The following is a 14761-nucleotide window of genomic DNA, read 5'->3' on the forward strand; positions in this document are numbered from 1 at the left end:
TTTATAATTATTTATTTATTTTTTGAGACGGAGTCTTGCTCTGTCGCCTAGGCTGGTGTACAGTGACGTGATCTTGGCTCACTGCAACCTTCGCCTCCTGGGTTCAAGCGATTCTCCTGCCTAAGCCTCCCAAGTAGCGGGACTACAGGTGTGTGCCACCACGCCTGGCTAATTTTGTATTTTTAGGAGAGATGGGGTTTTACCATGTTGGCCAGTCTGGTCTTGAACTCCTGACCTCCGGTGATCCACCCACCTGGGCCTCCCAAAGTGCTGGGATTACAGGCCTGAGCCACTGCACCCAGTCTATTATTTTAGAGACAAGGTCTCACTATGTTGCCCAGGCTGGTCTCGAACTCCCAAGCTCAAGTGATACTTCTGCCTCAGCCACCCAAAGTGCTGGGATTCCAGGCATGAGCCACCACACCTGGCTGGTTCACATGATCTTTATAATATTCCCCAACTTCCTGTATTCTGTATGTTTGGTTGGTTGTTCTACAAACATTCAGTGCAAAGCACTATGCTAGACCCTGATTAATACACTGCCCTTAAAGGGTTCACAGGTATTACCAAAGATAGACGAGCCATTACAACGTGATAGGATAAGTTGATGATAGTGGGCAGTACAAACCGCTTGAATGGCACAAAGAAAGCTAAGTAAAGACCTTCTCTAGGTCAGCAGAGGTTTCACAAACACAGCTTCCATGTGCCACAGTGTGGTCATGGGTGTGGGTGGCTGAACTGACATGTAGATGGTAAACAGAGGAGTCGAACTGAGAAGTATAGGGCCAGGGGTGATAGCCTTCCCCAAAGTTTGTTTCTGAAAGTTATGAGGTATGGCACTCAGAAGGGTCTGAAAAATGTGACTGTGGCTAAGAAGGTAAATTCTAGCTGGGATTTGACAGCGTCTCAAAAGAGCCATGCCATGATCCCATCCCCATGATAAGGACTGTGAACATATTGGGAAAGGGGATGAAGAGGGGTCAACCTGTCTTGGATCTGCTATAATCCCATCCATCAGCTATTCTTGACACATATTCTATGGGTGGCTATATCCATTGGCCAAGATCCTTTGGCTTCAAGCACTGGAAGCTGGCTCTGGCTAACCTCACCAGACAGGGAATTTATGGCAGGATGTGGGGTGGCTCTTGGAATTCAAAGAAGGGCCAAAGGACCAGCCATCAGAAGGATAAGACCTGGGTCAGCGTCGGGGGTCCATGGCGCAGGAACTCCAAGGCATACAGTTTGGGATGATGACTCATTCTTGTTTCTTGTGTCACTCATCTCAAGATAAAATTTCCCAGGGAAAGAACTCTAAGCCTCATGACCACCCTCTGGTCAGAGCACCTTGATCATATAGTCCATCAAGATGGCAACAAAGTGGGCATGGAATCCTCAAAAGCAATTAAAGTCCTAGGACAGAAGAGAATGGGTTCTGGCCAGCCCACAGCAACAGAGACACACAGCGGACGATCTCCATATGTTACACATTTTGGGATCCCAAAGCCTCAGGTATACTTGCTACTTAGTGGGTGTTCAAGATACGCTGAAGCTGCCCAACTTCCACCTCTGCCCACTGGACTTAAGGCAGAATTGTTTCCTCCCTCTCCTTAATCCCCATGACACTTTGTCCTTACTTGTATCAAAGCAATTAAAATAGCTTGTTAGAGTTTTTCTTCTTTTGTTTTTAGGTATTATACAGAAAACAAGTGCTGAAATTAAAGATTTTGGTTTAAACAAATAAACTTGTTACCTCTCTGCCTCTGTCCTTCAGAAGGTGCAGTGGAGGAGATGTCCAATCTAGTGTCAAAGGATAGCCCCATTCCCAGAGCCTTTGCTCTTTTAATTATCACTTCTCTCCTTTATCTTTCCCCTCTCTGTCTCTGTAGTTCATTACATTTAACCATGCTCACAGGGTAGTGAGAATTAATTAATACATGTAAAATACTTAGAACCATGCCTTGCATGCAGTAGTCACTCAATAAGTGTTAGCTGTTATCATGAGTGAGACCAGTAGTCATTGGTTCCCCACCCCTTTACTGCGATCAGTTCTCCCAGAGAGAGATAACACTCATAATAAAGGAAATTGCCCCATCAAAAAGTGGGCGAAGGACATGAACAGACACTTCTCAAAAGAAGACATTTATGCAGCCAAAAAACACATGAGAAAAAATGCTCATCATCACTGGCCATCAGAGAAATGCAAATCAAAACCACAATGAGATACCATCTCACACCAGTTAGAATGGCAATCATTAAAAAGTCAGGAAACAACAGGTGCTGGAGAGGATGTGGAGAAATAGGAACACTTTTACACTGTTGGTGGGACTGTAAACTAGTTCAACCATTGTGGAAGTCAGTGTGGCGATTCCTCAGGGATCTAGAACTAGAAATACCATTTGACCCAGCCATCCCATTACTGGGTATATACCCAAAGGACTATAAGTCATGCTGCTATAAAGACACATGCACACGTATGTTTATTGCGGCACTATTCACAATAGCAAAGACTTGGAACCAATCCAAATGTCCAACAACTGTAGACTGGATTAAGAAAATGTGGCACATATACACCATGGAACACTATGCAGCCATAAAAAATAATGAGTTCATGTCCTTTGTAGGGACATGGATGAAATTGGAAATCATCATTCTCAGTAAACTATTGCAAGAACAAAAAACCATACACCGCATATTCTCACTCATAGGTGGGAATTGAACAATGAGAACACATGGACACAGGAAGGGGAAAATCACACTCTGGGGACTGTTGTGGGGTGGGGGGAGGGGGGAGGGATAGCATTAGGAGATATATCTAATGCTAAATGACGAGTTAATGGGTGCAGCGCACCAGCATGGCACATGTATACATATGTAACTAACCTGCACATTGTGCACATGTACCCTAAAACTTAAAGTATAATAATAATAAAATAAAATTTAAAAAAAAAGGAAATTGCAAGATAGGGGGAAATAAGAGCTATCAGAGCACATAGCAGAGGTCTTAGCCTGGCCTAATAATTGGGAGATTTCTAGATGAAATGGAAAAATTTCTAGTGAAGGGGCAAAATATTTTCAACAAAATTGGAAATGAGGCACATAGTACTTAGTGAGGATTACATGTTATCATTATCATTACCTATCTCATAAATGCTACAGTTCTTCAGGGCCCTTTATGCCCTCTTCCAAATTTACACACTCCAGGGTGATTTTTTTTCCCCATGCAGAACTCATGTTAAAATTCCTGGGTGACTTTATCCACTCTTCTGAGTTGAACCATTTAAATAGTGATGACCTTTAATTTAATGTATTTCTTTAAATTTTATTATTATTATTATTTTTTGAGACGGAGTCTTGCTCTGTCGCCCAGGCTGGAGTGCAATGGCGCGATCTCACCTCACTGTAACTTCCACCTCCTGGATTCAAGTGATTCTCCTGCCTCAGCCTCCCGAATAGCTGGGATTATAGGCACTTGCCACCATGCCCAGCTAATTTTTGTATTTTTAGTAGAGACAGAGTTTCACCATGTTGGCCAGGCTGGTCTCGAACTCCTGACCTCGGGTGATCCACCTGCCTCGTCCTCCCAAAGTGTTGGGATTACAGGCATGAGCCACTACACCCAGCCAACCTTTAATTTTATACCTCTAGTTTTACTGGGCCCCAAACCCACTTGGATTTTTTCCTTCTTTCCTTTCTTTTTTCAACAAGTGCCTGCTGTATACCAGACACTGAAGAAAAAAGCAGAAGGCATCATAGGGGCTTGGACTCTGGATGATCTCTTTAAGAGACAAGACGTTTAAACCAGCCATATGCTGTAGACATCTCAAGCTCAACATGTCTAAAATACTCCACCCCACCTCTAGCCAGCTCTCCTCTGTTGTTTCCAGGTTTGGTAATGGTTCCATCATCAACCCAAATGCCCAAGGTTGAAAACTGGGAGGGTTCCTTGCCAGCAGCTCTCTCACCTCCCATACCTGTCCTACCAAAGCTATCTCCTAAATATTTCACATTGATGCACTCCTTACCCACTTCTGCCACTGCAACCTCCTAACTGGTTCTTTGTCTCCTGTCTTGCTTCCCTCCATATTTCACCCTATGCACTATGACCAGAGTAATCTTTCTAAAGCAAGAATTAATGTTTCACCACTCTCCAGCTTAAACCTTTCATTGGCTTCCTCTTGCTCTTTCATGAGGTCCAAGTGATCTGGTCCCAGTTACTGGTCCCAGGCCTTTGCTTTTGCTGCTTCTCATGCTCATCTCTACCTAGTATAGTTTCCCGTCAGTGGAATAATTTCTGCTCTTCAGATATTAGTTTAAACATCACTTCATCTAGAAATCTTGACCATGGGTCCAGGGTAGGACCTCTGCTATGTGCTCTGATAGCTCTTAATTCCCCATATTTTTCAATTTCCTTTATTCAATAAGTACTTGCATTTGGAAGGGAGTGTGAGTCGAAAGCCTATCTGTTGGGTACTCCACTGACTATCTGAGTGCCATATACCCATGTAACAAACATGCACATGTACCCCCTCTATCTAAAATAAAAGTTGAGGCTGTTCTGCCTATGGGATAGCCCTGCTCTGTCTATGGAGCAGCCATTAAAATAAAAAATAAAAGTTGAGAAAAAAACATACTTGCCAACTACCTACTGTTACTCATGTGTGGGCACTGCTCTAGGCACAATGATCACTCCCTGTTCTTCTTATTAACATTATTATTATTATTATTATTATTATTATTATTATTATTTGAGACAGAGTCTCGCTTTTTTATACAGGCTGGAGTGCAATGGCGCCATCTCGGCTCACTGCAACCTCCGCCTCCCAGGTTCAAATGATTCTTCTGCCTCAGCCTCCTGAGTAGCTGGGATTACAGGCATATGCCACCATGCCCAGCTAATTTTTATTTTTAGTAGAGACAGGGTTTCACCATTTTGGCCAGGCTGGACTCGAACTCCTGACCTCAAGTGATCCACCTGCCTCAGCCTTCCAAAGTGCTGGGATTACAGGCATGAGCTACCACACTCGGCCGTATTTATTATTTTTTTAATTGAAACGGGGTCCTGCCATGCTCCTCAGGCTGTTCTCGAACTCCTGGGCTCCTCAGGCAATCTGCCTGCTTTGGCATCCCAAAGTGCTGGGATTATAAACATGAGCCACTATGCCTGGGCAGTGCCTGTTCTCATAAGCTTACACTCCAGTGCTGTAAATGAAATAAACTAGGTAAGGAAGAGAGTAACAGAAAAGGAGGGCATACTGTATACATTAATCTAATATTCAAAGGGGAAATAAAGGCCCAGACATGCAAAGAAAAGGGAGAAGATGGTTTACTGAAGTGTTTAACAGATGCCCAAGCCAAGAAAGAGAAAAAGAATGGTTTGCTTAACAAGGAGACCAGTGGACCTAGAGCTACAGGGAAAGAGGGAAAAGATGTGGTTGAAGAGGTAGGATGCAGCTGGGTCATATAGAGCCTTTGACATCATGATAAAGAATTTAGATTTGGAAGTGCAATGGGAAGGCAATAAAAAGTTTTAAGTAGGGAATTAATAATCTTTTAACATTTTAGAGAGATTCCTTCTAGCTAGAGTGAATATTGGCTCATTAGGGGGCAAGAGTGGAAGTGGGGAGACCAATCAGACCATTTTAGTAGTGCAGACAAGAGATGGGTAAAGGCAGCAGATAGGCAGAGGACTAGATGAATTAAAGCTACTGTATTTGGGGGCAGAACTGACAGGATATTCTGTTGGATTAATACAGAGACTGTGGGAAAGTAAAAAAAAATCAAAAAAGATCTGTAAAGTTTTGGCTTGAGGAATTGAATTAGAGGTCATTTAATGAGTGGAAGACAGGAATAAAAGAACTTGGGAGTGGATCAAGAGTTTTGTATAGGCTAGGCACAGTGGCTCATGCCTGTAATCCCAGCACTTTGGGAGGCCAAAGTGGTAGACAACTTGAGGTCAGGAGTTCAAGACCAGCCTGTCCAACATGGTGAAACCTTGTCTCTACTAAAAATACAAAAATTAGCTGGGTGTGGTGGTGGGTGCCTGTAATCCCAGCTACTCGGGAGGCTGAGGCAGGAGAATCACTTGAACCCGGGAGGTGGGGGTTGCAGTGAGCCACGTACCACTGCACTCCAGCCTGGGTGACAGAGTGTCTCAAAAAAAAAAAAAAAAAGTTTTGTAGAAATCACTATAAGCTATCCAAGATGTATTTATCAGGTGTTCTTCTAGATTGGGGGTTGGCAAACTCATTCTATGAAGGATCAAATAGTAAACATTTTAGGCTTTGCATGCCAAGAAACAAAATTAAGGATATTATATAAGTACTTTAAGAATAAAACAAATTTGCATAAATTGTCATTGACAAATTTGTTTTATAAAGAAACAAAATTCATTTCTTACATTTCTGAAGGCTGGAAGTCCAAGGTCAAGAGGGTGCATCTGGTGAGAGCATTCTTGCTGATGGGGACTCTGCAGAGTCCCAAGGTGATGCAGGGCATCACATGGTGAGAAGGGTGAGTATGCTTTGGCAAAATAAAAAATAATAATAATTGAATGCAATTTTTTTGTAATACAGATTTGCTGATTAATTGGGGTTCAAATTTAGTGTTCCCCATCATCAAAGTCAATTGCAAATGTTCGTCTTTTTTTTTTTTTTTTTTTTGGAGACAGAGTTTCAGTCTGTCACCCAGGCTGGAGTGCAGTGGCGTGATCTCGGCTCACTGCAACCTCTGCCTCCCAGGTTCAAGAGATTCTCCTGTCTCAGCCTCCTGAGTAGCTGGGACTATAGGCGCATGCCACCATGCCTGGCTAATTTTTGTATTTATATTAGAGATGGGGTTTCGCCATTTTGGCCAGGCTGGTCTTGAACTCCTGACCTCAAGAGATCCACACACCTGGGCCTCCCAAAGTGCTGGGATTTCAGGCATGAGCCACTGCGTCCGGCCCTAAATATTCATCTGTTAATGCTGATCTACAATGAGATTTTACATATTTTGTCTTTGAAAATGTCTTTACAAAGGCAGGTATTGCCAAATACTGATATCAATCCAAGACCATCTGGTTTTGATTGGGTATATTCATTACTTGGAAGGCTTTATATAATTTTATTATATGCTTATATGGTTTGGCTGTGTCCCCATTCAAATCTCAACTTGAATTGTATCTCCCAGAATTCCCCTGTATTGTGGTAGGGATCTAGGGGGTGGTAATTGTGAATCATGGTGGCCAGTCTTTCCCGTGCTATTCTCATGATAGTGAATAAGTCTCACAAGATCTGATGGGTTTATCAGGGGTTTCTGCTTTTGCTTATTCCTCATTTTCTCTTGCCACCACCATGTAAGAAGTGCCTTTCACCTCCTGCCGTGATTCTGAGGCCTTCCCAGCCATATGGAACTGTAAGTCCAATTAAACCTTTTTTTCTTCTCAGTCTCGGATATGTTTTTATCAGCAGCATGAAAACAGACTAATATAGTAAATTGGTAACAGTAGAGTGAGATGCTGCTGAAAAGATACCCGAAAATGTGGAAGTGACTTTGGAACTGGATAACAGGCAGAGGTTGGAACAGTTTGGAGGGCTCAGAAGAAGACAGGAAAATGTGGGAAAGTTTGCAACTTCCCAGAGACTTGTTGAATGGCTTTGCCCAAAATGCTGATAGCAATATGGGCAATAAGATCCAGGCTGAGGTGGTCTCAGATGGAGATGAGGAACTTGTTGGGAACTGGAGCAAAGGTTATTCTTGTTATGTTTTAGCAAAGAGACTGGTGGCATTTTGCCCCTGCCCCAGAGATTTGTGGAACTTTAAACTTGAGAGAGATGATTTAGGGTGTCTGGCGGAAGAAATTTCTAAGCAGCAAAGCATGCAAGAGGTGACTTGGGTACTGATAAAGGCATTCAGTTCTATAAGGGAAGCAGAGCATAAAAGTTTGGAAAACCTTCAGCCTGACAATGTGATAGAAAAGAAAAACCCATTTTCTCAAGAGAAATTCAAGCCTGCTGCAGAAATTTGCATAAGTAGCAAGAAGCCTAATGTTAATCCCAAGACTGTGGGGAAACTATCTCCAGGCCATGTCAGACACCTTCACAGCAGCCCCTCCCATCACAGTCCTGGAGGCCCAGAAGGAAAAAGTGGTTCATGGGCTGGGCTCAGGATCCCCATGCTGTGTGCAGCCTGGGGGCCTGGTGTCCTGTGTCCCAGCAACTCCAGCCATGACTGAAAGGGGCCAATGTACAGCATGGGCTGTGGCTTCAGAGGGTGGAAGCCCCAAGCCTTGGTAGCTTCCATGTGGTGTTGAGCCTGCAGGTACACAGAAGTCAAAAACTGAGGTTTGCGAACCTCGACCTAAATTTCAGAAGATGTGTGGAAATGCCTGGATGTCCAGGCATAAGTTTTCTGCAGGGTCAGGGCCCTCATGGAGAACCTCTGCTAGGGTAATGCGGAAGGGAAATGTGGGGTCAGAGCCCCCACACAAAGTCCCTAGTGGGGCATTGCCTAGTGGAGCTGTGAGAAGAGGGCACTGTCCTCCAGACTCCAGAATGGTAGATTCACTGACAGCCTGCACCGTGTGCCTGGAGAAGCCACAGACACTCAACTCCAGCCTCTGAAAGCAGCAGGAGGGAAGCTGTACCATGCAAAGCCACAGGGCCAGAGCTGCCCAAGACCATGGGAACCCACCTCATGCATCAGCGTGACCTGGATGTGAGACCTGGAGTCAAAGGAGATCATTTTGGAGCTTTAAAATTTCACTGTCCTGCTGGATTTCTGACTTGCATGGGCCCTGTAACCCCTTTGTTTTGGCCAATTTCTTCCATTTGGAATGGCTGTATTTACCTAATAGCTGTACCCCAATTGTATCTAGGAAGTAACTAGCTTGCTTTTGATTTTACAGGCTCATAGGCGGAAGGGACTTGCCTTGTCTCAGATGAGACTTTGGACTGTGGACTTATGGGTTAATGCTAAAATGAGTGAAGACTGGGGGACTGTTGGGACGGCATAATTGGTTTCGAAATACGAGGACATGAGGTTTGGAGGGACCAAGGGTAGAATGGTATGGTTTGGCCGTGTCCCCATTCAAATCTCAATTTGAATTGTATTTCCCAGAATTTCCACATGTTGTGGGAGGGACTTAGGAAGAGGTAATTGAATCATGGGGGCTGGTCTTTCCTGTCCTATTCTTGTGATAGTGAATAAGTCTCACAAGATCTGATGGGTTTATCAGGGGTTTCCGCTTTTGCATCTTCCTCATTTTCTCTTGCCACTGCCGTGTAAGAAGTGCGTTTCGCTTCCCACCATGATTCTGAGGCCTCCTCAACCATGTGGAAATGTAAGTCCAATTAAACTTTTTTTCTTAGTCTCAGGTATGAAACTTAGTCTTATCAGCAGCATGAAAACAGACTAATACACATACTTTTCTTGATCTTTGCCTTTTAGCATGTCATTGCATTGTAGGTTAATCACCTCCAATTGAGGGTTAGGTAGAAGTTCCTCAATTGCACAGTTAAATGAAATATAGAATTTTTCTTTTTTTGAAACAGGGTCTCACTTTGTCATCCAGGCTGGAGTGCAGTGGTTTGATCTCGGCTGACTGCAGCCTCGACCACCTGAGTTCAAGGAATCCTCTTGCCTCAGCCTCCCAAGTAGCTGGGACTGCAGGTATGTGCCACCACCCACAGCTAAGTTTTGTATTTTTTGTAGAGAAAGGGTTTCTACAAAAACCCTGGCCAGGCTGGTCTCAAACTCCTGGGCTCAAGTGATCTGCTCGCCTGGGCCTCCCAAAGTCCTAGGATTATAGGCATGAGCTCCCAAGCACTGCCTGAAATATAGAAATTTCCTTGCACTTGCACTGAGGACCAAAAAACCTGCTAGAACTGTAGTTTGAGCTCAGAAAATATAACTGCTGCAAATTTTGTATGGGAATGGAGATTTTGGTTCTTGTTTTAGCTTTTGATGACAGGAAATATGTAAAGTAGCTTAACCTTACCTGTGATTCAAACAACTTTAATAAATTTACTGTAGTATAAGTTTCACAATAAGCACCTTTTTACCTTGTAATTTTAGATTAAATTCATCAAGTCCAGGGGCAGCAGCTCACTCCTGTAATCCTAGGACTTTGGGAGGCCAAGGCAGGCAGATTGTCTGAGCTCAGGAGTTTGAGACCAGCCTGGGTAACACAGTGAAACCCCTTCTCTACTAAAGTGCAAAAATTTAGCCAGGAGTGGTTGTGCATGCCTGTTGTCCCAGCTACTTGGGAGGCTGAGGCATGAGAATTTCATGAACCCGGGAGGTGGAGGTTGTAGTGAGCTGAGATTGCACCACTGTACTCCAGCGTGGGCAACAGAGAGAGACACCGTCTGCCAAAAAAAAAAAAAGATCCATGCAGCAACATGGATGGATTTGGAGGCTATTATCCTAAGCAAGCTAATGCAGGAACAGAAAACCAAATACCACATGTTCTCACTTATAAGTGGGAGCTAAACAATGAGAACACATATACCAAGAGGGGAACAACAGACACTGAGGCCTACTTGAATGTGGAGGGTGGGAGGAAGGAGAGGATCAGAAAAAGTACTTATCAGGTACTACGCTTATTACCTGGGTGAGTAAATAATCTGTACACCAAACCCCTGGTGACACACAGTTTACCTATATAACAAACCTGCCCATGTACCCCTAAACCTAAAATAAAAGTTTTTTAAAAAGATTTATTTTAAGGAATTGGCTTACACAACTGTGGGGGCTGACAAGTCTGAAATTTGTAGGGCAGGTCAGCAGGATGGAAACTCAGGCAGAATTTCAATGTTACAGTCTTGAGGCAGAATACTTTCTTTTCCAGGAAACCTCAGTCTTTGCTCTTAAGGCTTTTGACTAATTGGATGAGTCCTACCCGTATCATCAAGGATAATCTACTTTACTTAGAGTCAGTTGATTATAAGTGTTCATTATATCTACAAGATACCCTTAGAGCAATATCTAGACTAGTGTTTGAACAAAGAACCGGACACCATAGCCTATCCAAGATGACACAGAAAGTTTAACCATTACATGTGTTTGAAGGCATGTTCGGAAAATTTTCTATCTCAGCCCTGAGCTCAGGAAAATCTCAACACCTCTTTGCCACCACTATGTCAATGAACTGCTGTATGGTAGGACAAGTCAGGATATTCAACTTCTATTTCTAACAAAAACTGTTTTAGTTCAGTCAGCTACAACAAATTAACACAGACTGGTAGGTTAAACAACAAACACGCATTTTTCACAGTTCTGGAGACTGGAAAGCCCAAGATGTAGATGGCTATCTTCTCATATTTTCACATGGCAGAGAGCAGAGAGAAGCAAGCTCTCTTGTGTCTCTTCTTATAATGATACTAATCTCATTCGCAAAGCTCCACCCTCATGACCTAATTACTTCCCAAAGGCCACACCACCAAATACCATCATATTGGGATGAGGGGTTAGCATATGAATTTTGGGGGTACACAAACATTCAGTTCAAAGCATTGACAATGTTAAGACCATGAGATGCAAATGAAGTTCACTGTTGACACACTGGTTCAATAACACATGATAAATTCAAATATTCTTCACAGTGTACCTACTGATGGTTAATACAGTGAATAACCACAGGCTTTAAACACCTTACATTTTCATATGCCTTGTGAATATGCCTCACTACACCGTTTCCTTTACCACCATCAGTTGTAGTACATCTTAGTAGGTTCTACTTCAGGCTGTACGGAAGTAGTGTTTTCTCAACTTTTTTGAAAATATTATCCTATGTAATTGTTCCAAACATACTATTGATAGCGGCTTATTCTGCATTCACTCCAAACTTCACATCAACTCCTTGAATAAATAACAGCTAAGCAGTGTCAGTAGCATCTGTCGCCTCATCAAGAGCCAAGGGAAAATCACATTTAATCATTGGCCTTGTTTTTTAGTTGATTATTGATGTTTATCCCAGTGTCCTCAACTCTTCAAGCAGCTGTTCTTGATGAATAAGAGTCTTAAACAAATTTATTTTCTCTGGACACATTTCTTTGGCTTCTGCATCACATGATTTAATTAACTCATTATTGATAAATGGCTTTCCTTGTTTGGCTACAAATGAACTATGTGGAAACTTACTCTCTGATTGTAGCTTTATTTTAATTTTGTGTGTATGAAGAATTTCTGCTGTGATTAACTTTTTTAAAAAAAACTTTCTAATTTTACTGACTGTTGCTTTCTTGTGAATTGGGAATATTGCAATGACTACTCAGTCTATAATGTCAATGTATATATTCTATTTTTTTTTTTGAGACGGAGTCTCGCTCTGTCACCTAGGCTGGAGTACAGTGATGCTATCTCAGCTCACTGCAAGCTCTGCCTCCTGGGTTCACGCCATTCTCCTGCCTCAGCCTCCGGTGTAGCTGGGACTACAGGCGCCCGCCACCACGCCCAGCTAATTTTTTTGTATTTTTAGTAGAGACGGGGTTTCACTGTGTTAGCCAGGATGGTCTCGATCTCCTGACCTCATGATCTGCCTAAGTCAGCCTCCCAAAGTGCTGGGATTACAGGCGTGAGCCACCGCGCCCGGCCATGTCAATGTATATATTCTTATTCTTTTAGCACAACTATAGTATCATTTCTTTTTTTTTTTTTTTTTTTTTGGAGACAGTCTCACTCTATCCTCCAGGCCTGCATGCTGGAGTGCAGTGGTGTGATCTTGCCTCACTGCAACATCCGCCTCCTGGGTTCAAGTGATTCTCCTGCCTCAGCCTCCCAAGTAGCTGGGATTACAGGCACATGCCACCGCACCTGGCTAATTTTTGTATTTTTAGTAGAGACAAGGTTTCACCATGTTGGCCAGGCTGGTCTCAAACTCCTGACCTCAGGTGATTTGCCCGCCTCGGCCTCCCAAAGTGCTGGGATTGCAGGCATGAGCAACCAAGCCTGTCCAAGTCTCGTTTCTTAATAAACAAAATATAGGTTGGGTGCAGTGGCTCATGCCTGTAATTCCAGCACTTTGGGAGACCGAGGTAGGAAGATAGCTTGAGCCCAGTAGTTCGAGACCAGGCTGGGCAACATGGCAAAAACCCATCTCTATAAAAAATACAAAAATTAGCCATGCATGGTGATGCACAACTATAGTCCCAGCTACTTGGGAGGCTGAGGTGAAAGGATTACCTGAGCCCAGGAGGTGGAGGCTGCAGTGAGATGTGATCAGGCCACTGCACTGCAGCCTGGGCAGAGAGAGAATCCGTCTCAAAAAACAAAAACAAACCAATGAAAAAACCACTAAAGAACTTACTCATGTAACCAAATACCACCTGTTCCCCAAAAACCTATGGAAATAAATAAATAAATTTATTTCTGTAGACATTTTAAAAAAAGATCTAATTATCAATTTACAGAAAATGACGCAGAGGGCAGGGAAACACATTAAATCACACCAAAGTGGTACAATCAACAAAATCGAGACTGTAAGAAACTCTAAAGGACAAACAACCCATTTCTTCACACACACACAAAAAATTGCAAGGGAAAAAAGAGATGGATTGGAACCTATAGTTTAAGAGTTTAAAAGAGGCCTGGCATCGCTTCTCGGCCTTTTGGCTAAGATGAAGTGTAAAAGAGGCCTGGCACAGTGGCTCACTCCCGTAATCCCAACACTTTAGGAGGATAAGCAAGAGGATGGCTTGAGCTCAGGACTTCGAGGCTACAGTGAGTTATGATAGCACCACTGCACTCTGCCTGGGTGACAGAGCAAGACCTTGTCTCTAAGAAAAATGAAAGACACATTAACCAATCATAATGTGTGGACCTTACTTGGATCATAGTGTTAAAAAAAATGGTCTCGATCTCTTTTTAACATGACATTTATGAGACAACTGTAGACTCAACCACTGACTGAACATTTGATGATATTAGGGAGTTCTTATTTTTATTTTTTATTTTTTTGAGATGGAGTTTCGCTCTTGCTGCCCAGGCTGGAGTGCAATGGCACGATCTCGGCTCACTGCAACCTCCGCCTCCTGGGTTCAAGTGATTCTCCTGCCTCAGCTTCCCGAGTAGCTGGGATTATAGGCATGCACCACCATGCCCGGCCAATTTTTATATTTTTAGTAGAGATGGGGTTTCTGCATGTTGGTCAGGCTGGTTTCGAACTCCCGACCTCAGGTGATCCGCCCGCCTCGCCTGGGCCTCCCAGTGTTAGGATTACAGGGTGAGCCACCGCGCCCAGCCAGGGAGTTACTTTTAAAAATTTCAGTTGTTGGCCGGGCGTGGTGGCTCACGCCTGTAATCCCAGCACTTTGGGAGGCTGAGGCGGGCGGATCACAAGGTCAGGAGATCGAGACCATCCTGGCTAACACAGTGAAACCCTGTCTCTACTAAAAATACAAAAATTAGCCAGGCGTGGTGGCGGGTGCCTCTAGTCCCAGCTGCTGGGGAGGCTGAGGCAGGAGAATGGCATGAACCCGGGAGGCAGAGCTTGCAGTGAGCCGAGATCCCACCACTGCACTCCAGTCTGGGTGACAGAGCGAGACTCCATCTCAAAAAAAAAAAAAAAAAAAAAAAAAAAAAAAAAAAAAAAAAATTTCAGTTGTGGGCTGGGCGCGGCAGCTCAGGCCTGTAATCCCAGCACTTTGGGAGGCTGAGGCTGGAGGATCACGAGGTCAAGAGATGGAGACCATCCTGGCTAACACGATGAAACCCTGTCTCTACTAAAAATACAAAAAAAAAAAAAATTAGCCGGGTGTGGTAGCGGGCACCTGTAGTCCCAGCT

Source organism: Pan paniscus, chromosome 5 (genome assembly GCF_029289425.2).
Source record: "Pan paniscus chromosome 5, NHGRI_mPanPan1-v2.0_pri, whole genome shotgun sequence".
Classification (NCBI taxonomy): Eukaryota; Metazoa; Chordata; class Mammalia; order Primates; family Hominidae; genus Pan; species Pan paniscus.